At 38.2% G+C, this 23,848-nt stretch overlaps 1 pseudogene; it reads right to left on the bottom strand.

The window, feature by feature from the left end:
* Nucleotides 1–480: 480 nt before the first annotated feature.
* LOC137034952 (protein transport protein Sec23A-like) lies at nucleotides 481–23,163 on the bottom strand (annotated as a pseudogene).
* Nucleotides 23,164–23,848: the final 685 nt, after the last annotated feature.

The following is a 23,848-nucleotide window of genomic DNA, read 5'->3' as shown; positions in this document are numbered from 1 at the left end:
CCCCCCCCCCCCCCCCCCCTTCAAATAGGCCTATTTTGTGTTTAGTATGCCTGCTGAGTATCACACACAATGAGTTTTTGACACTTTGGTGCACTTCAGAGTCAGTTACTGATTCTTCAGATATTCAGAGCACATATATCCTCTCGAGCCACATATATCAAAATCACAGGAAATTATTAGATAGTATCCTGTGGTAAATAGTTTGCTTTGGTTTTGCTTCGCTTGTGCTTAGGCTGTGGCAGCCCGAAGTGTATTTCCCAAAGGAGGAATGATCAAAGCAGACTCCTTTAGGATGCAGTTTAAAGAGTTAGCATGGGTTTTTATAATTGATTGATATTATGCATAAGACTGAAATTATGACAGATTTTTCTATTTTAGGTGGTCCCTTTTAAAAAGTAAAAAAAAAAAAAAAAAAAAGTACGATATGGCCTTTTAAGCCACTTTAATAATGCATATGTGTAGCAGTGCAGGGATCCCACCTCATTTCTTGATGTCAGATTGAGGTGAATTAATCTTGCCCCTGGCCGAACGGTCAAACGCTGAGGATGGTGTAGCTAATGCGCCTGGCGCTGCTCTGCTGGTTTCAGCCATCTCTCTGAGGGAAATCTACAGGACAATGAACAAAGATTGAGAACGTGAGACAGGAGGAGAGGGTTACAGAGATGGAGTGAGGTGAAAAACACCTACAAATGTGTTCAATGTGATAGAGAAAGACGTGGCGAGGGAAACGGAGTGATAGCGATAAAGAAATTCTTCTGCTGCGGCAGTGTGTGAAGGCTTGGGCTGCCTGTTGTGGAGAATGTTAATGGAACAGCAGCTCCGTTGCAGGGATTTTCCACTCAACCCCTGAGAGAGCTGTCTGACAGGAGAGCTAACAAACAAACAAACACACACCCGCAGAAATCACACTCAAATTACAACCAGGGGAGCTCCTCGTAAACGGCACACGGAGAGACACAAATACATTTGTGCGGTATGCGAATGAATACAAAATGCGCCAATATGCTAGCTCAGGAGATAACTGTTCGGATTAAACGCCCTCAAGGTGAATAAACAACTTTGAACGTTGAATTTCATGTCGTTGATTGACAGGAATATTGCGTAGAACAGAAACCCAGAAGGGGAATTTATTTAGGCATACAGATTAATTACATTTGCCATTCAAAGGCCTTTTATGCTATGAAATGACAGGTATTATAAGTGATGAAATATTCATTATATTCTACTAAAACGTACGTGCATGGTAGCTCACTGTATTTATGTTTGCAAATGGATCGCTAGTTAGGCCTAGATAAATTAAACAAACCCCACATTCCTGTCATGTCAAAATATTTGAAGGTGGCAAATGAAAACGAGTAGGATAAACCCTGTGACGTGACACCGCTGCGGCACAATTGAATGAACAACTAAATAAACATCAGGCCGATGCAGTTTTTTGCAATTAAACACCAGGTTGAAGATGAAATCTGCAGCAGCACCGCTAAAGAAACACTCACAGAATCCTAATTATAGAACAGCGCAAGATCTGCTGGCGTATCACGTAACTGGTGGCTGCGCTGATACGGATTTGCTGAACTACTTGCGTTCATAAATGTTGCATGCAAATGAACACTGTTATTTTGGGATATCACGTTTTTAATATGGATGTTAATTGGAAGGCTTTCTAGAGCCCAAAGGCGATTGGAGTGATTGATGCATGGCAGGTTTCTGGTGTTGAGACTGAGAGGCCAAGCCTTAAACCGTGGTCACATTTCATATTCATTCTCACTCATTCATTTTCATTTTAAACGCACATTGACACTGGGAACTGGAAGTCTGTAATGTTTGGAAGCGTTGCAGTCCGAAGTAGGCCTAATTTTGCAAGCTTAAAGCCTTGCGTGATCACAGCTTAAAGGGATAGTTCACCCAAAAATGAAAGTTCTGTCATTAATTACTCACCCTCATGCCTTTCCAAACCTGTGAGACTTTTGTTCATCTTAGGAACACAAATGAAGATCTTTTTGATGAAATCTGAGAGCTTTTTGTTCTTGCATGTCAATTAGGTTTGGTTGAGCTTTTGTTTATGTTCGCTGATTCGTGTTTATATGTGAATAACAGCCTAAATTAAATCTGTTCATCATATACAGTGATCAAGTCTCTCCAGAAAATTTGGACTAAAACGCTCAATCTCTTTATGAACTTTTTGAAGCGTCAAAGTGTCAGTTGCGTAGGAGGGACAGAAAGCTCTCAGATCTTAATGTGTTACTGTTACGAAAGGAGACTCAGGCAGGGGATCCAAATGCAGCGTTTTATTAGAAGTGAGCGTGGTCGTACAGGCAGGGTCAAACAGGAACAAACAGGAGCAATAAGGAACAGGCAGAGTCGTAGTCAGGGTACAGGCAAGGATCGAGGCAGGCAGCAATGGGTCGTAAAACAGGAATCAGGCAAGATGAATCACAAATAGACAAACAGGATACAAGGTAATGCTCAGAAATGTAACACGAGTGAAAACAAGACTTCGCGGTGAGGTGGTGTGAGTGAAAGTCCTTTATAGTCCTGTTAACAAGCTGCAGCTGGGTGTGGTGATTAGTGAGGAGTGTGTGCATGGCTGTATGTGGCGACAGGTGATAGGTGGAGTGAGTGCATGTGATTGACAGGGAGGATTATGGGAAATGGAGTCCGGAGTGAACAGGAACAGACTGTGATCGTGACAGTTACAAATATGAATGAAAGGCTTATGGGTTTGGAATGACATGAGGGTGAGTAATTAATGACAGAATTTTCATTTCTGGGTGAACTAACCCTTTCACAGCCTTGAGTAAACTTACATAAATAAATAAACTCTTTGTTTCCCTTCAAATTTGGAATCTTTAAAGAAAATGCTTTTGAAAGAAGTCTCTTATGCTGACTGAGAGCATTTATTTGGTAAAAATATATATATATATATATATATATATATAATATATATATATATATATATATATATATATATTTAAATGTAATACAATAATATCATTTTAATATTACAATAATGTTATGAAATATTAAAATAACTTCTGTTTTAACATATTTTAACATTTATTCTTGTGATGGCAGCAAATCTTTATTAACATTATAAAAGTTTAATCAATAATGTGTATATAGTTCTATAAACAATTTTAAATATATTTTGAAGATCAAATGCTAATAATATCACCTGCAGTAAATTGTAACAAGATAGAATAGGCAGGCATCAGATGGCATCAATATAAAGTGCTTCACACTTTTGTCTAGTTCACATTTATTAATGTTCTTAGTAAAAAAGGAAAATAACGGAGAATGATGAATAAATTATGACAGGTGGATTTCCCTCAAATGTCTGGAAAGAAATGAAAGTCAGAAATATAATGAGAACTGATTTCCTCAGAGACTTTAATATTTTACAAGACATTCTGAAGGTTAAATGAGGTCTCTCTTGTGTTTTGCAAATTCTAGCCAAACTGTCCATACGCCTTTGAGAGATCCTATGGGTGCAGTTCTTCAGTCATAAGATTCTTCATCGAGATCTGAACCGATTCTTCCCTCCTCTCCAGAACTGCTCAGTTCTGACTAGGGGTAGGCGAGATACTGATAGACACAAATAATCTTTTAAAAAATTTGTAGAGATTTTGGACCGCCTCTATTGCGGTTAGGCTTGCGTGATGTTTTTGTGCTGCAGTCATGAAAGCGTATCACTTGAAAGCTTTTTTAAGCATTGTGGTTTAAGTGAAACTGCTGAAGCGCAGTAAGCAGAGGAAGACAACATTACGCTATACTGAACTGATTTCCTTTTACTGCCTAATTGGGCTTGAGCGTTAAATACACATAATTTTGTGTCAAAATTACTTTGTAAGTAAACACTGTCATTTAGTTTATTTATTAAAGTAGAACGTAGTGTAAACGATGCATTTGTGTAAAAAAAATAAATAAAATAATCAATATTTAACAAGTTATGAAGTAAAAAATCTAGCTTCCACCAGACCGCCTTCCGTATTCTATGTACGAAGAAAGTGTAAAACTCTTGATGTTCAAAAAGCTTACGCTACGTTCCACACCTTTCCTCCCTTCCGACCTCTTTGGAGCAGACGTCACAATTACGTCACATGCAGCTGCGCGCGCATAGTGGTTGCAGAAAAATAGCGGTAGCAATTGGAGGAAAATTTGCAAAATCCACAGAATAAGAGAAAAACGTTTTGTTGTGCCTCTGGATGTTGGAATCGGAATGCAAAAAGAAAACCATCATTGAAATCGTCCTTTGAAGCTAAACGGAGACGTTTCACAGACTGGACTGATGACACCTGCAAGGATTAGTCTACTATTAAAGCAGGAATTTGATGTAAACAGTAAGTCTACATAATATTAACATATGAAGAGTTTGGTTCCAAAACGCTATAAATCCATTTTGATTAATTTGAGTAAAAAGGTGTTTTCTTTACCAAGAAACTGGCAAAATGAAAACCACTCTTTTCTGTTTCAAACTTTCACATAGCATCTTTTGGTTATAAAAACATTAAAAATTCAAATCTAGATTTTGATTTTCAAAGGTTTATTATAAAAATTTATTATTTTTTCCCCAAAATGCAATAAATGCATGACACGTTTTTTTGTTTTGATTTTTTTTTTTTTCAAAATGCACTTAATCCATCAATATAAAAGTTATTTTTCATATTGAAAGTAAGTTAATTCACATATATGACAGCCTCTGAACTTTGTCAATACTAATCGTATGTACATGCATTTGACTAAAAATACATTCATTCGTCGCTCCCAAAATGAATTCAACGAGTCATCTTGTTAATCTTATAAATGAATTATGTCTCTGTTTGTCATTACCGATCAAGGCGTATCTGGCGTCACCGCATGGTTAAAATAAACAGTTCAGTTTAGGGAGCGTGATAGAAGTTTGATGCTGTCGTGAAACAAGCAACAGCCGGCATTTTTCCTCCTCCCGACTCGAGTGCCTCGCCTTCTTAATCTCCTCACGTAAATGATTTCGATGGCTTGCGTTTCTTCCCCACCGCAGAAAGCACCACAGGTTCAGCAATGTTCATCGAAATTATTCATTTTTCTGTTTTTGTTGATCACAAAGTACAAAGTAGATAAAGGATGCGGGGTGTATTCAGAGCGCCGCCATTACTGTTTACAGTGCATGGAATGGTGCGCTGTGATTGGTTGAGCGGATATATCGCGTTCTGCAGAGAAGGGAGACTGGCGTTTGTCGCGTTTTGGAAAGAAAGGGAGAAAACATGACAGAATAACACAACGGATATCGCATTTTGCGCAAAATTAATAAATGACTTTTCAATACCGACCAGATACAATACTGATTTTGGCGGAAACTCAAATTTTTTGAAAATGGCGTTTATCGCGTTTTGGAACCAAACTCTTCATATGCAGTTCAGAGGACATACATACATAGCAGTTACAGCATGAAATAATATTTAAACCTATAACATTTTACGTAGATAAGTGTTAAACATAGTCTATCAAATTTTTATTTGACTTTTTTTCTTGCATTTGCGTGTTTATGACTCCCAGTTCGGCCATTATAACTCGCAATTGTGAGTTTGTTTCACAATTCTGAGGGGAAAAAAGTCAGAATTGCGGGATAAATTGCAATTCAGAAAAGACAGGATAACGAGTATATCTCACAATTCTGTTTTTCTTTGTAAGAAATGTGAGATATAAACTCAGGTTTGCGAGAAATAAAAGTCAGAATTGTGAGATATAAACTCGAATTTTTTTTTTTTTTTATTCTTTTATTTCGTGGCTTCCATAGACTGCTACTGCTCAACTGTCATTTTCTGCAACCAGGTAGGCTCCGCCCATAAAAAAACATCATCACTGTTTGCAAACACCAAATTGGTCTATTCAACTTACGAAAAAAGTGTAACTGATGTGACGCCAGTTTACACTTTCTTTTAATACAGAAGGCGGTGTAGGAAGGCAGTGTGCAAAATAATCAAAATATTGAGAAAATCGCCTTTAAAGTTGTCCAAATGAAGTCCTTAGCAATGAACATCCACTCACAAAAATAAAATAATATCTTCATAGATCATGACCTTTACTTAATATTCTAATGATTTTTGGCAAAATTGATAATTTTGACGCATACAATGACTGGTTTTGTAGTCCAGGGTCACATATTTTGTTATCGACTCATATCATGATATAAAAATTTGGTCATGTCATTCACCACTAGTTCCGACTGTCCCAAACAATGTTCTCAGAAGCCCTGGACCACATTAAACGTGACAGTGGCTAAATTGTCTCTGTGCTGCAGCAGTGCAGGCTGTCAAAATGATTCGGTGGGTGGATTTTGCAGGGTTGACTTCAGAAATATTGCTATTCAAATCACATATCCTGGAGTCCCCATTGGAATGTGGCTATGACTTGTGGTTTAAATAGAATTGAATTCAGAACTTTTATAGAATTCCTTGTGACACGACTGGTGTGATTAGAAACTTCTAGAATGAGGATGATACTGCATATGAGACATTAAAATAATGGTTGTGCTCGAAAGAGGCTGAGCATGCATTGGCGGTGTGTGGCATAATCCAGGCGGTGAATTGCTTTAGTGAAATATAGTGAACCCTCTGGCTTTAAAGCCAATGACAGGCGCAGTTGCTGTAGTGACAATTTTAAAATTGTCCTCTCTTTTCTCTAGCTCATTTCCATCTAGATTTGGGCTTTGATTCTTGCTTTTCCCCCCACTGAAGCCCCAATTATAAGGTTAGTCATAGTTTCTTGCTCAAAAACCATTTATGTTTTTGTTTTGCATGACCATTTCCTACTCTCTCTCTCTCTCTCTCTTTCTGAGAATTAATGCCTGTTTAATCGTAAGAGTCAGTGAATTTAGTTTTTAATTTTATTTTATTCAATGAGTCATTTTTCAAACAACCCAAACAGAGTGAGTCTAACTGATTCCTATAGACCCCTTAAAAGTTTGTAAACATTGCAACGTTTCCTGGTGGGCGGGGCTTAGCTGGAGGCAAAAAGAGACGCTGGACTCAATGTTGACAAGCGTAAGCTAGCATGTTTTAGGAGGGATTTATTAAACATAGATGCAGAAGAAGGTTCAGAACTGTCATAATATGTACAGTCACCGACTCTGCGGGACAGTGACAGCTATTTTTGTAAATTAACTTAAGTTTTGGATATTTCCTAGACAACATATGAATTACTTTCAGGTGGTTCGGGGAATTTTGTCAAGGCTTATTGTCTAATGTAACCTAACGCTGGGCTAACTATGATTATGGCTAGCAATGTGGATTATTTTAAGAGACCATTCAAAGGATGGCACACACATCTATCGCTGTATGTTTGTTTAACATTTAAGCTAGCTTGTGTGCTGAAAGTTGGCAACTTTTCACCTATAAAACAGAAACTTGCTGATTTGTACTAGATAAAAATCAACACACCATTACATATGCGTCGATTAATTTACCTGATATGAAGTGTGCACTGCAAACACGAGTATTATTTATGATTGTCTCCATCCAGTCTGTACGCCGTATTGCTTTCAACCACAATTATCTTTTTGATTTCTGTGAAGGAATGTCTGCCGGGATCTGGTAAAACTTTAGTTTTGAACCAAAAGTCCTGTTCCTTCTATTCTGACAGCCAAAAACACAACAAGACGACATTTTAAAGTCAAAACCTCAAACTTTTAGCGCGCCTGCTATGAGTTCTTATTTATGTTTTGCCTCCAGCTAGAGCGGTGACATCACAGTGACGTAGGCGATTAATGGGTCTATACAAATGACTCTTAAGAGATGGTTCTTTTATAGTGAATCAAAACAATATAGTGTGGCCAGTGTAGTCCAACACACAATACTTGAATTAAAGGTGCCATCGAATTGAAAATTGAATTTACCTCGGCATAGTTAAATAACAAGAGTTCAGTACATGGAAATGACATACAGTGAGTCTCAAACTCCATTGTTTCCTCCTTCTTATGTAAATCTCATTTGTTTAAAAGACTTCTGAAGAACAGGCGAATCTCAACATAACACCGACTGTTACGTAACAGTCGGGGTGTACGCCCCCAATATTTGTATATGCCAACCCATGTTCCCAACATTATGAAAGGCATTAGACAAGGGCAGCCAGTAACATCTGGATCTGTGCACAGCCGAATCATCAGCAAGCAAGGACAATAGCGAAAAATGGCAGATGGAGCAATAGTAACTGACAGGATCCATCATTTCATGATATTTTTAGTGATATTTGTAAATTGTCTTTCTAAATGTTTCGTTAGCATGTTGCTAATGTACTGTTAAATGTGGTTAAAGTTACCATCGTTTATTACTGTATTCACGGAGACAAGAGCGTCTCTATTTTCATTTTTAAACACTTGCAGTCTGTATAATTCATAAACAACTTCATTCTTTATAAATCTCTCCAACAGTGTGTAATGTTAGCATTAGCCATGGAGCACTATCAAACTAATTAAATGTAAACATCCAAATAAATACCATACTTATGCGATTAGACATATTGCATGACAGACACTTTGTAAAGATCCATTTTTGAGGGTTATATTAGCTGTGTAAACTTTGTTTATGCAGTGATAGAGTCGAGAGCTCGAGAGGGGGCTGAACGTTCTAATCACACCGGTATGATCTAGGCGTTAAAGGGTTAAGTACTCACCCTCAGGTTGTTCCACACCTGTACGACCTTTGTTCATCTTTGGAACACAAATTAATATATTTTTTATGAAATCCAAGAGGTAATTGTCAAATAAAGTTATTTTTGTTTTATTTTTGCGCACATTGTATTCTTATCGCTTCATAAAATTAAGGTTGATCCACTGTAGTCACATGGACCATTTTAACTATGTTTTTACTATTTTTCTGGACCTTGAATGTGGTTAATTATTTTTAGGGGATCAGAAACCTCTTGGATTTCATCAAAAATATTTTAATTTGTGTTCTGAAGATGAACAAAGGTCTTATGGGTGTGGAATGACATGAGGGTGAGTAATAAATGACAGAAATTTCATCTAAATGTCACACACTGTGAACAGCGTTGGGATGTTTGTTAAAAGTATATCGCTGCAAAGGTGTTTTTACTTCTAAGCAAAGAACAAAAAAGAAGAACTTTGCTGTGAGCATATCGGGGCATTGAATCAATTACATTCAGTCTCTTATACGTATATGTGCATGAGTGTGAGCACCAACAGCAAGTTGCCAGCTGCAGTTCACTTAATGGCCACCGGTGTCAGTAATAACAAGTGTTTCTAAATTCTACATAAAGCCCCTTTAAAGGGTTAGTTCACCCAAAAATGAAAATTATCCCATGATTTTCTCACCCTCAAGCCATCCTAGGTGTATATGACTATCTTCTTTCAGACAGACAATCAGAGTTATATTAAAAAAAATATCTTCCCAGCTTTATAATGGTAGTGAATGGGGCTCGAGATTTTGAAACCCAAAAAACTGCATCCATACTTCATAAAAGTAATCCATACGGCTCCAGGGGGTTAATAAAGGCCTTCTGAATCGAAGTGATGGGTTTTTGATCAATAAAAAAAAATATATATATATATAACTATAAGAACTGTCTTCCGGCAATGGCCGATGGTGAGCCAAGTTCAGGCTGAAGAGTGACCTCTGTCACATGGAACAGAACATGGAAGTGCAGAGGAGAGAGCAAAACAAATCTATAACGAGAATTTTTAAAGAGAAAGAGAATTAGGAAGAGGAGGAGAGGAGCTTGAGTTTGTTGGCCAGCCATATCTGTTTGAACTGCGAGAGGCATCTACTCTCACCTAAGCTTATGCTACTCCTAGATCTTATGTCATACGTCAGGTCAGAGGTCACTCTTCCGCCAGAACTCGACTTGTGTATGGCCGTTGCCGGAAGCCAGTTATTATAGTTTATAAAGTTTTAAATATGGATATTTTCTTACAAAAATGCATCGCTTTGATTTAGAAGGCCTTTATTAACCCCCTGGAGCTGTATGGATTACTTATATGATGGATGGATGCGCTTTTTTGGCCTTCAAAATCTCAAGCCCCATTCGCTTTCATTATAAAGCTTGGAAGAGCCAGAATATTATAATATAACTCTGGCTGTGTTTGTCTAAAAGAAGAAAGTCATATACACCTAGAATGGAGTGAGGGTGAGTAAATCATGGGATAATTTTTATTTTTGGGCGAACTATCCCTTTAAGACCAATTATCAAATTGCATTAATTTCATTCATAATATTATCATTCTTTAAATTTCAATTACAGAAATGATTTCATTATTTGGCAATGGAATTACACCCCCCCCCTTTTTTTTTAATTTCCATAATTAGTTTGGATGGACTAAAAAAACAGCGAATGCAATCTTATTTTCTATTACATGACCCCTGGCCTCAATGTAAGTACAGTATCTCAGTCCTCATCCTCATCTCCAAACTCTCTTTCTCAAAGTCACTGGGCATCAGCGCCACATCGAGCATGTGAACAGCTGTTAATGAGCAAGTGCAGCACCTGTTGGGGGCGTCGCCACATCACCCCGGCATGGCTCTCATCAGGAGTGACACTTCAGCCGGCCTGTGAAGTGTCTCGTTAGCGACGGGTCAAAATGCCATGTGTCATTCAGCCTGTCTCACCTGCCGATGCCCAAACTAATGTCCTTGTTGGCATCATGCCGCAGTGCCTACCCCTCTCCCCTCTCCTTTCGCAGCATCTGTTGCCATTGGGTTATAAATACAGCTACAGGCTTTGATGGGCTTAGCAGAAATGCAGCTTTGTATCAGGGCATCTTGGAGATAACAGATCTGACTACACCTGGACAGGTGGGATTTTGTGACACCCCCATGCCACCTTTACGCCAACCTGTTTGATAAGTCTATCTAGCCTCTCCACGCTCAGCAGATCAATATGAAGGTTTTAGCAGGCGGTTTGGGATTGAATGGAGTGTTCATTGCTGTCTGAAGTCTCTTTATATTCCAGCTGTGTTCTGGATAGGATAAAGACGCTCTCTTAATGAGGGATCGAGGTTGATGCATCAGGAATCTCTACCGCTTAAAGAAGAAAAAAAGGCGGAGCTGATTACCAGTCACGCCAGAGAGCGAGGCTGACAATCGCACGGTCTATATTTGATATCTCCTCATTACAGCACTATAGGATTATGAAATAGCGTGGCAATATTGAGCTGTGGTCTATAGATAGACGATCAAATGCAGGATCCACAGGTACAGTTCCCAAATTAACTACAGTTGAGCTGTTCTGTCTGTCTATAAGCTATTGATTTCAGATGAAGGTTATGAAGGGTGTTTTGCACTGCGCTGAAAAGAAGTTTTGACATTCATGTCAGAGAAAACAAGATACTTGTGTTTTTTGCCCTGTGGTTCATGAACCATACAGTGGTCACAAATACATTTGGACACTTAAGACATGTTTAAAGGTATTGTTCACCCCAAAACAAAAATCTCCCTGAAGTCGTTGCAAACCAGTGACTTTCTTTCATGGCAAACGAAGAAATTTTGAAGAATGTTTCTGGTTACTTTTACAAGCAATTACGATACATTTCAATCGTCAAAAAGTATCAAAAGTTCCAAAAGTCTGTTTCTCATCTCTTTCAAAGCTATACTATGGCTTAAAAAGGCTTTACATATTGTGCACAAGGCAAATTGACAACTGCTACAATTTTTTGAAGGGGCTAGTTCACCCAAAAATGAAAATTCTGTCAGTAAGTAATCTGTCAGATCTTTTCAATGAAATCTGAGCAATTTCGGTACCTCCATAGACAGATACACAACTAGTACTTTAAAGCTTTAAAAAGTTCATAAAGAGATCGTAAAACTCATTGAATTGAGCGGTTTAGTCCAAATTGTCTGAAGAGACTTTTATATGATGAACAGATTGAATTTAGGCAAAAAAAAAAAAAAAAAAAAAAATTACTAACAGTAAAAGTTAAAATACAGTAAAAAATATTGTCAAATATTTTGATAGAAAATAACACTTCTTTTTTTAAATTTATTTTTAAGAGTAATTTATTTCTGTGATGACAAAGCTGAACATTATTCAGCATCATTACTCCAGTCTTCAGTGTCACATGATCCTTCAAAAATCATTCTATGCTGATTTGCTGCTCAAGAAACATTTCTAATTATTATCAATGTTGAAATCACCTGTGCTGCTTAATATATTTGTGAAAACTGTGATATATATATATATATATTTTAGAATGTTAAAGGTGCCCTAGAACTCTTTTTTACAAGATGTAATATAAGTCTAAGGTGTCCCCTGAATGTGTCTGTGAAGTTTCAGCTCAAAATACCCCATAGATTTTTTTAATTCATTTTTTTAACTGCATACCTGTATTTTGGGGCATCATTATAAATGAGCCGATTCAGGGCTACAGGCCCTTTAATTCTCGTACTCCACGCCCACGGAGCTCACTCTTGCCTTGAACGGCTAATGCTACACTGTTGGAGAGATTTATAAAGAATGAAGTTGTGTTTATGAATTATACAGACAGCAAGTGTTTAAAAATGAAAATAGCGATGGCTCTTGTCTCAGTGAATACAGTAATAAACGATGGTAACTTTAACCACATTTAACAGTACATTAGCAACATGCTAATGAAACATTTAGAAAGACAATTTACAAATATCACTAAAAATATCATGTTATCATGGATCATGTCAGTTATTATTGCTCCATCTGCCATTTTTCACTATTGTTCTTGCTTGCTTACCTAGTCTGTTGATTCAGCTGTGCACAGCTCCAGACGTTAATACTGGCTGCCCTTGTCTAATGCCTTGAATATGGGCTGGCATATGCAAATATTGGGGTCGTACATATTAATGATCCCAACTGTTACGTAACATGTTGAGATTCGCCTGTTCTTCGGAGGTCTTTTAAACAAATGAGATATAAGGAGGAGGAAACAATGGAGTTTGAACTCTTGTTATTCAACTATGCCAAGATAAATTCAATATTTAATTCTAGGGCACCTTTAAGTGATCAAATAGTGGATTTTGAATGCCACTTTGTCTAACAAACACTTTTGTCACCTCTTGAGGGAGTCACACTGTCCTTTGAAAGTCCTCGTCTTGAAATTATTAGCATCAATGACTCTCTGGAGCCTTCAGCACATTCCCAGGTTTTCACACCTTAAGGAACAGCAGCTGCACATGCCAGTGCATTGGGCGATTCTACACAGTTTTATTTGGCCCAGTGAATACACTGAGACACACACTCATTTAGATTTATTGCATCCTTCGCTGATTAATAACATTATGTTTTGACAATGACAATTATGTTAAGACAATGTAAGATCGCAGAGATAATATTTGAGTAACATTATCACAAACATACACACACACTAGACAAATTCCACATAAAGCTCTCTCTCTCACACACACACAAACTTTATTTATTTATTTTTACATTTTCTTTCTAGAAGAATCAGAGATGCTCCTTTGTAAAGCATGAGACAGATCCTTTCTCTGTGAAGTCATCATTAAATGGTAATCCATTTCTGTTTGATGAGAATTGTCCAATAGGAATCATTCACCTGCTGTTAGTCAAACTCACTTGAGGATATTTGGAAAAAGACAAACTCAAATAGATAAGATTTCAAGAGAATGTGCTGAAATCTTTAGACGAACATCAGCTTTTAAAGTACTGCACTTTCTTTCTATGACATAAATCTGTGTGGTTTGAATAAACCATTTACTTTTTTTTTACATACAATATTGTTTGAAAGTCAGTAAGATTTCATTTTTTTTTTTCTGAAAGAAATTAACACTTTCAATCAGCAAAGATTCATTAAATTGATCAAACATAACATAAATGCTGTTCTTTTGAACTTTCTATTCATGAAAAAATGGTTTCTGCTAAAAATTTCCGCAACATTGATAATAATAAGAAATGTTTCTTGAGCAGCAAATCAGTATATTACAATGATTTCTGAAGGATCATGTGACACTGCAGACTGGAGTAATGATGCTGAAAATGCAGCTTTGTGATTACAGGAATAAATTACATTTTAAAATATATTCAAATAGAAAATAGTTATTTTAAATTGCAATAATACTTTACAATAAATATTACTGATGCCAAGCTGTTGAATTTTAGTGTATAGGAGGCTATAGTTGTCAACATACAAGACCACTGCCAGAGAAAACAAGCCTTGTGACAACTAGCCCCTGTCTATGTATCTATAAAGGATGTTTTGTTGCAGATAACAGAATTAGCTCTCAATTATCTGGAACTGGATGCTAGAAAAATACTCAAGGCTTGTGTCTGAGAGAGAAAATGGTACGTCAAAGGTTCTCCTTTGATGGTTTATTTTTCTGCACTTTTCTCCTTTTACAGTTCTCTCTAAACACACAGTCGTGACACCTTTACAAATTAACAGAGCACTTTTGTTCTGTCTCTGGCTCTCTCTTCTATCTCTATTAGTTCTGTTAGATGGATGTGTTTGCAGTCTTGCCATTCTTTTTTTCCTCCCATAAATCAAGAATAAAAAAAAATGTTCAAAAGTTTCAAATCTTCCTAGAAACTTCAAGATAAGGTGACTGTTAAAGTGTTTGTCGTATACTGTCTGTCTCTTTGGACCGTAGAGCCACGATGAAATACAAAATGCAGTATTCAGTCAATACAGAATGTTCTGACCTCAGGGTCAAACATTCACATACTAACTTTAGTCTTTGTACTTATTGTTCTCACTTGTAAATTGTGCTGTGGATTGAATCATGAATTACCAAATTAACCTGTAGAACATTTGCTTCAGAATCAATAAATGCTACTAACTTAATGTTATTTCGTTTGCACATGGATTCAGGTAATTGTGGTGGCGTAACCAAAGGGTTCGGTGTTGCTAATAACAAGGGTTTCCCTTTAGAAGAAAAATGGCAGGAGAGTATCTTTTTGTTACGGTGGTATCCCCAGAGAAGACGAGGAAGACAGGAGTAGGAACAATAACGTAGTTTAATTACATAAAGTAGTCAGGATACACATAGAAACACGTAACATACAACAATACCGGACACTGGACTGAAGACAGGGAGGAACTTAAGTACACACACTAACTAGAAACAGCTGGGGATGAAATCAGTGTCCATGGTGAATAATGAGTGGCGGGAGCAAATCACAAAGGAACACGTGACAGTCAAACAACCTGGACGAGACGGTGAACGTAACACTTTTACCTTTTCATGTGCACATACTGAACATTATCCTGTTCATAGACATCTCTAATGTACGGGATGTGCTGTAAAGCTGAATTAGAAACAGTTTTCATTTTTGCGTGAACTGTCAGTTCCAGAATAAGGTTGTTGAGTTGAAATTATTAATTCGAAGTTTGATCAAGAGAAAATGACGCCATTAAGAATTACATTTACAAATGTACGGTAACTCCATATATGAGAATTAGAGTACCAGTGAATTTCTTTGTGGGTGTAACGACAATCTCTCTAGAGCCTTTTACCTTTGATTGGATCATGCAGTGGGTGTTAAACTGCAAAGACATTAGTGAACAAGCAAGATGACAATTTTCCCTCAAACATGCAATGTTCCATTATTAGATAGTTGTGTGTGTGGCAATAAGCCTAATCATTTAGAGTCATTTATAGCAACAATCATATCTTTATGATTTCGCTGGGAGAATGAATTAGACACTGTTGCCTAGGAATGGGCCTTTGCTAACTAATTTTGAATTCGATTTAGACAACTTTTATTGTTATTTTTCTGTATTAAAGGGGACCTATTATGCAAAATTGACTTTTGCATGGTGTTTGGACATAAATGTGTGTTGGCAGTGTGTGTACACAACCACCCTATAGTGATAAAAATCCACCCACTCCTTTTTTTTTTTTAATCCCCATAAATCATAAGCAGTGTCTCAGAACAAGCGTTTCCAGATCCCTGGCAGTGTGACGTAACAAAAGCCACAGGCCCCGCCCATTTTGAGAGACACTTGAACATAGACCCGCCCTGAGCGCGTTGTTTACAGCGAGTCCACCATTGCTGCACTGACGAGAATGTCTCCCAAGCATTTAGTGTTTGGTGTTCTGTAGCTGCAGCTCACAAGTCCGGCATCGTCCATGACTTCAAAGTACAGGCGGAGATAGCAGCGTTGCCTAGCTACTTCCTATGACAAGACCCCTGTTCCAAGATGGCGGCGGTTTTGACGCATGCTTAGAACCCCAAGGCGACATCTAGTGTATATATCTATGGGCCGATCGCAGCAGCTCATTGGCATTTAAAGGGACCACACTAAATGGGCTTGTTTTCGCTCAACCACTAAAAGTAGCAATTTTAACATGCTATAAAAATTTTGAGCTAAAACTTCACATACACAGTCTGGGAACATCAGAGACTAATTTTACATTTTGTTAAATAGGGTCCCCTTTAAATAAAATATACAAATTGATAGTTTACATTTCTCCATTTGACCGTGAGCTTGTGACAATGCATTCTAAAATTGCCCTACATGTGAAACATACATACATGTGATCTTGCATTAGAAATTGTCCAAAATGAGGTACTTTAGCAGATATTTCTACTAAAAATATTTTACCATTTTCAACAGCCTCAACAGCAGAATTGTGTCTATAAAATGCTGTCTATAGGCAGCTCACTACACTCTAAAAAATGCTGGGTTAAAAACAACCCAAGTTAGGTCCAAAATGGACAAACCCAGCAATTGAGTTGTTTTAACCCAGCAGTTTGCACAACATGCTGAACAGTTTTATTTAACCCAATTATTGTTTAAAAAACATAATATGGCATCAACCCAACTTGTTTTTAACCCAGTATGTTTTTAGAGTGTGGGTTTTGGAACAAAGTTATCACCTCTTATATCAAATGAAAGTTTCTCTTGTCAGTAGCAGTAAAAAATCCATTACACACTGACAAGAAAAGGTTACCTTGATCTAGCTCATGGAAGCAATCAATTGGCATTAACACAGCGATCAATGCCAATGCAAACAAAGCCATTGTCACCAATTTAAAAGAAAGATCAAATGATGACAAATTTGGATTTAATCACTATTCAAACAGCTCATTTATTAATAAACCTGGTTAATGCATGCCATTATTTGAATGCAATCTGATGCAGTAAAGTAAGTAAGTGCTGGTGTTATTGATGTAGCCACACAGACACTATCTTCACTCAATCCCCTTGAGACACCAGATGACAATGTTCCCAGTGGTCTTGCAGTATATGTTTGCAGTGTATTGCATGTAGTTACCCTCGTCCTGTTTTACAGCAGTTTTGTAAAAATGAGCAGCACCTCCAAAAGCGGTTTGTTTTTGTGAGTGTATTACAAGAGCACTATCTACAGGAAACAGATCTTTTGGATCTCAATTTGTTTCACCCTCAGACAACCTCACTAATTGACTTGGTGGACATACATCAAAAATTCTGATCCATTTCCAATAACTGATCTGAAGATATGGGTGATTAAATGTAGCGGCCCATAACCAGAATAACCAAATAAATTAGTGCTGTCAAATCAATTAATCACGATTAATTGCATCTTACATAAAAGTTTGTCTGTGTGTATTTACAAACTTTTATGTTAGATGCGATTAATCGCGATTCGTTGATTTGACAGCACTAAAATAAATCACTATTGAAATAGACAAATAAATAGATGTATTTAAAATGGTTTATTTAATTCTAAACATATAGATAAATGTAAAAATAAAAAAATAAATATTTTAAATGCATTTAATAGCATTTTAAAAAGGAATTGCTTTTGTTAATCCATTTGATAATCGAGTTTAACTGTTCACACATGGAATATATTAAAAAGAGAAATTGGTCAATTCTTTAAAAAATTATATTTAATTTCGGAATTATATTTAATTTCATTGCATTTACATAACATTTAACAAACATTCCAAAAATTAATAAAATAATCAACTTTAAATATATCTATTCATGTGTCTATTTCAAAGGTGATTATTGATTTACATGTTTAGTTTTGAATTAATTTGATAATTTGATAATTCATTTGATAATTTAGTCATTATTTTCACCCATGTGAAAAAAGTAGGTTACACTTCCATAATGTAATTAAAGTTCTCTATTTCCACACACTAATTTTGTTCTTAATATAATAAAAAGGTGTAACAAGTGTACTCTACTCAACTCAAAAGTGTACTCAGCTGTGCTATTTTGAGACACCTACACTAAATAATAAATCTAAATGGTAGTGTGTATATGTGTATATAATATAATATAATATATAATATATATATATATATATATATATATATATATATATATATATATATATTAGGGCTGTCAAAATAACGTGTTAATTTCGATTAATCAATCTGAGAAAAAATAATGCAGATTAATCCACTCCGTATTGACCTTTGAACCTGGAGCCGTTCTAGCCACCATTCGACTGTAAAATGAAGGAGGGAGACGACTGGTGCTGCGCTGATGGACAGAACGAGCAGAGCTCCTCCCTCGTGCGCGCGAGCTCTCTTCAAAGTAAGCACCGTCTTTGCACTCTCTCTACCTCACACATAATAATCTAAATCAACTGACACAATGCTAAAAGTTCGTAAGACCGAATCCATGTTTCACAAGGCGCATTCGGAGAATGTTTTTCCTGAATAACCATTGGGTGTGAATAGTGCTCAAAAGAACGTCACCTCATCTTCTCTGACAGGCGCCCTGCACGTGCAGCTGACATAAACCACACTTTCAGTAAACAAAAAGAAAATCCTATCCAGTGGTGAAGTGTTTTCTGTGTTGACAAATCTTTTGCGATGTCCTAATAACAGTCGCGATTCGCAAGCAACGCGTCAATGTCCGCTAATGTCCAATTCGCGACCTAATGACTAATTTGAACAGATTCATTTTAATGAATCATGACAACAACTGATCTGTCCACACAGTCTATAATGAATCATTTACTCGAACAACTCTGAAATGAGAACATAAGTGTGCTTACCCCATTTAGCAAGAGTGGTTAGTAAATTTAGCCTTAATAATCCACAATATTTTCAGGTTATTTAAATGTCAATGTGTAGTAAATTAGGCCTACCTATAAAATCAGTTAGTTAAGACTGGAGTGAGGTGAAACCAGAACAAAGCAAGTTGTTGTTTGCTAGGTGCATTCAGTTGGATATGGTAGAAAATTATATTATTAGTTAATATAACTTCTAAATGCTACTTTTTAATACTTTTCAGGTTTAGCAGAAAAGCATCTTCTCTTACAAAGCTATAAAATGTATTTATAGCAAGAAAGAAAGAATTACAGTGAGAGTGACGGGTACTTTATTGTCAGTATCGGGCTAGCAGATCACGTGGGTTGGGCACTTTTTATTATTTGTGTGGATGACCATGTCTGTCACCACCGAAGACCATTTTTGACCCAAGAAAAACCCTGAAATATTTAACACTTTCACAGCAAAAATTATGTATGCGATTAATTTAGATTAATTAATCACAGAGTATGTAATTAATTAGATTAAATTTTTTAATCGATTGACAGCATATATATATAGATATATATATATATATATATATATATATATATATATATAGTATGTAGTATGTTAAAAGCACATTTTAGTTTATATTCATGTTATCTCAGAATAACACAGCTGAGTACAAATACAGTAACAAATGTATTGCTCATGGTTCGTTCATTCGTTAGTTAACTAATGTTTAACTAATGAACCTTATTGGAAAGTGTTACCAGATTATCTTAAGAAGTACTAAAGAAGTAGAAGTACAAAAATAGTGCACGGAAATAAAACACTTTAAGTACATTATGGAAGTGTACTTTTTTTTTCACCTGGGCACTTTTAGTCCACTATAAACCAACCCCCTTGTTTTCATATATATATTCACAGACCTACAAAGTCTGACAATGGAAAGCTGACAGGAAAATAGGCTGGACTCACGTCAAGCTTGCTTTATTTCCTTTACTGAGACTTCTGAAAGCATGATGATGTTTCTATATGTTTTGAAATAAACACTAAAACAAGATTTTACCCCATACTAAAATCCAGCATGGTGGTGGAATTGTGATTCTCTCCTTCACAGTTTTTCTTTAACGCTCAGAGCACAACATCATACCATGACAGCATCATTACCATCATTAAACACAACAGAGCATCCGTCTTGATCTTCTGTACTGTAGAAATTATCAACTGAGCATTTATGAGGTCAGCTGGATTTCTGAGCAGTAAATAACTTACTGAGATTAATTGCTGCTCGGTTTGGCTCACTACCAAGGGCACTATGGAGAACACGATTTCCCTTAAGGGTGTCACGGCTCTTGAATGTGTGTGTGTGGCTCTCAGCCAGAGGCAATGACTTTTGTCTGCAAGGAGATGCCTGTCAGACAATATTTTACCGCATGATCCATAGGGTTATTTACTTGAGAAGCCAAAAATGAGACATAATTCAAAAGCAGAATATAACACCCAACTAATCCACAGCACATTTATAAGCTTTAACAAGTTCCTCAGGGTTAAACATGCCTTTATCACGGTTCAACACATTTATACAGCTAATAGATAATTTTAATTGTTTGTGTTGCTGATACACATAGTATAGACAAAAAAAGTCTGTCTTCATTTACCCTCATGCCTTTCTAAATCCCTGTGCTGGTATTTTTCATGTGGAAAACAAAAATCATCAAAAGCTATCGAATGGCTTCAGCAGATTAGTACACAATTATTTATATAATATATATATATATATATATATATATATATATTATATATATTAACAGCTTGACAGCCTGTGGTCATGTTGTTTTCTGTGTCCTTTCTGCCTGCGCAAAAAAAAAAAAAAAAAAGTGAAATTATTGGTACCCTTGATAAATATGATCAACGATGACTATAAAAATAAATCTGCATTGTTTATCCTTTTGATCTTTAATTCATAAAATTTGCAAAAATCTAACCTTTCATTGAAAGAAAAGAATTTATGAAATAAACGTTTTTCTCCAAAACACTTTGGCCACAATTATTGGTGTCACGATCATAGCCTGCTCCTGTCAGTTCCCGGACTACACTTCCCACAATCCTCCCTGTCTGTCACATGTTCACGTCACACCAATCACCTGTTGCCACATCCACCCTAGCACACCACACTGATCACCACACCCAGCTGCAGCTTATAACCAGGACTATAAAGGACTGTCACACACACCACTTCACGGCGAAGTCTTGATCTTGCCCCGGCTGTCATTTCTGAGCGTTATTACCCTGTTGGATTACCTGTTACTGTCTTTGTTTGCCTAACGTTTCCTGACCCTTTGCTGCCTGCCCATCGACCCTGTGCCTGCTCTCTGGACTGTGAACCTCCGTGCTCCGTGTCGATGTATCTGGGCATTGGGAAACGTGTCTGCAAGATCTCCTGAGCGTCGTCCAGAGGAGCTTGAAGAAGCTGCTTGAAGTTCTCATACTCTGGCATCTCCTGGTATCCAGCCTTCCTCCACTGAGCAATGGTCTCTCCATGGTAAATCACCAACTGGAAGAAGGTGTCCATCAACAGAATGCGATCAGCAAGGATGCTGCTGCTGTCCAGAAGAACAGGCTCTGGAGGGCCGTAGAAAGAGTAAGAGTAGAGGATGGGCTGTATCATTATGAGCGACTGTGTCAGATCCTGACGCACAAAATAATGCCTGTAGTAGGATGACTCGTCCGGACTGTTATTGAACACCTACAGGAATGGGGATCTCCTCAAGTGGAACATGAACTGTGGGTAGAGTGAGAGAGATTCAGACAGTCTGAAGGAGTTTGGATCATCTTTACTGAACTGGCCAAACTTCTGACACAAGCGAATGAGCTGCCTGTCCAGCCAGCGGAGAACGTCTGGCCCCTCCTCTGACTCTGCCCTGAAAACGCCGAGCCGGGCCATGAGAACGGCAGAGGCCTCCTGATCAAATGACGACTCGATGTGTTGGATCTGGGACTGTGCGTCAGCCCAATTCCTGGCAATGATGGTGACACGGATCCGCCGCTGTGTGTTTGAATGCTGGAATTGCGTAACAAACTGAACAGCTCCTCTTCAACCTTGAGGAACAGGGGCATTGTGCTGATTTACTACTTCAAAGTACATGGCCAGGGTGGTGGCAGGCGTTAGACTGCAAATCTTCCATTGACATGTTCCTCCAACGCCCATTTCATTGTCTGAAACACAGGGTCCTTTAGAGTTCAGGGACACACATGGCCCGATCGCACCAGATACCTTCAGCTCTCTTGAGGTCTTCACTTCCAAAGTACCGCCAAAAGCCATGCGGAACTCTCTGTTGTAGTCTTTGCTGAAGACTCTTTGGAAGGTCTGCTTGAACAGAGACGTGTTGAAGGAATCGCCCATGACAATGTGGCCCCCTGTGAGGTTGGACAGACAATTCATCTCTAGGAGTCCCGTCTGATCCAGTGCACAGGCATAGATATCGACGCTGTGTCCGTTTACTGCTGTGCGGTTAGCCAGAGTCTCGTAATACTTAGTGGCCTTCTTCAGATGGCGAGCGTTGTCTTTCTGGATGTCGTGCCAGGAGCGGATGGGGTCAGGTGGCTGCCCAAGCCACCTGACCCGCCGTGGCTGCCCGAGCCGCCTGACCTGCCGTGGCTGCCCAAGCCACCTGACCCGCCGTGGCTGCCCGAGCCACCTGACCCGCCGTGGCTGCCCAAGCCACCTGACCTGCCATGGCCGCCCGAGCCACCTGACCCACCGTGGCTGCCTGAGTCCCTGGGGCTGCATTGGAGATCCCGTCTGCCGTTAGATCTCCAATGCACCCACCCCCCCTCCCTAGCTGTTCCTTTTACGGCGCGAGGACGCGCCTTCCGGGAGGGGGGCGTTATGTCACGATCATAGCCTGCTCCTGTCAGTTCCCGGACTACACTTCCCACAATCCTCCCTGTCTGTCACATGTTCACTTCACACCAATCACCTGTTGCCACATCCACCCTAGCACACCACACTAATCACCACACCCAGCTGCAGCTTATAACCAGGACTATAAAGGACTGTCACACACACCACTTCACGGCGAAGTCTTGATCTTGCCCCGGCTGTCATTTCTGAGCGTTATTACCCTGTTGGATTACCTGTTACTGTCTTTGTTTGCCTAACGTTTCCTGACCCTTTGCTGCCTGCCCATCGACCCTGTGCCTGCTCTCTGGACTGTGAACCTTGCTTGTTGCCCTGACCCTCTGCCTGTCTCTGACCATGTTTCTGCCTGCTCTACATTGCTGTGTTTGCTGATGCTGACCCCTGCCTGTACGACGACGATTACTTTTAATAAAGCTTGCAAAATGGATCCCATGTCGAGTGTTGAATCATTACAATTGGCACCCTTTTATTCAATACTTTTTTCAACCTCCTTTTGCCAAGATAACAGCTCTGAGTTTTCTTCTATAATGCCTGATGAGTTTAGAGAACACCTGACAAGAGATCAGAGACCATTCCTCCATACAGAATTTCTCCAGATCCTTCAGATTCCTTCAGAAGCTTCTTCTCTTCAGTTCACTCCACTCATTTTCTTTAGGGTTCAGGTCAACGGACTGGGATGGTCATGGCAGAAGCTTCATTTTGTGCTCAGACATTTTTGTGTTGGTTTTGATGTTTGTTTTGGATCATTGTCCTGATGGAAGATCCAACCCAACGGCCCATTATTGGATTTCTAGCAGAAGCGGTCAGGTTTTGAATTTTTTATCTGTTGGTATTTGATAGAATCCATGTATCTGAACAAGATGTTCAGGACCTCCAGCAGAAAAATAAATACGAACTTCTCTGGAGGACTTAAACGCACCAAAATGTCTGTTTGTTTATAAGCACACTGCATCCTTGAGCAACACAATATAAGGAGAAGGAGGAGGGGGAAAAACTGCACACAAACCTCACTGGTGCTTGTGT

The sequence above is a fragment of the Chanodichthys erythropterus genome, chromosome 13 (assembly GCF_024489055.1).
Source record: "Chanodichthys erythropterus isolate Z2021 chromosome 13, ASM2448905v1, whole genome shotgun sequence".
Lineage (NCBI taxonomy): Eukaryota > Metazoa > Chordata > Actinopteri > Cypriniformes > Xenocyprididae > Chanodichthys > Chanodichthys erythropterus.
Note: the sequence above shows the minus strand (reverse complement) of the source record. Positions and strands in the feature narration are given on the sequence as shown.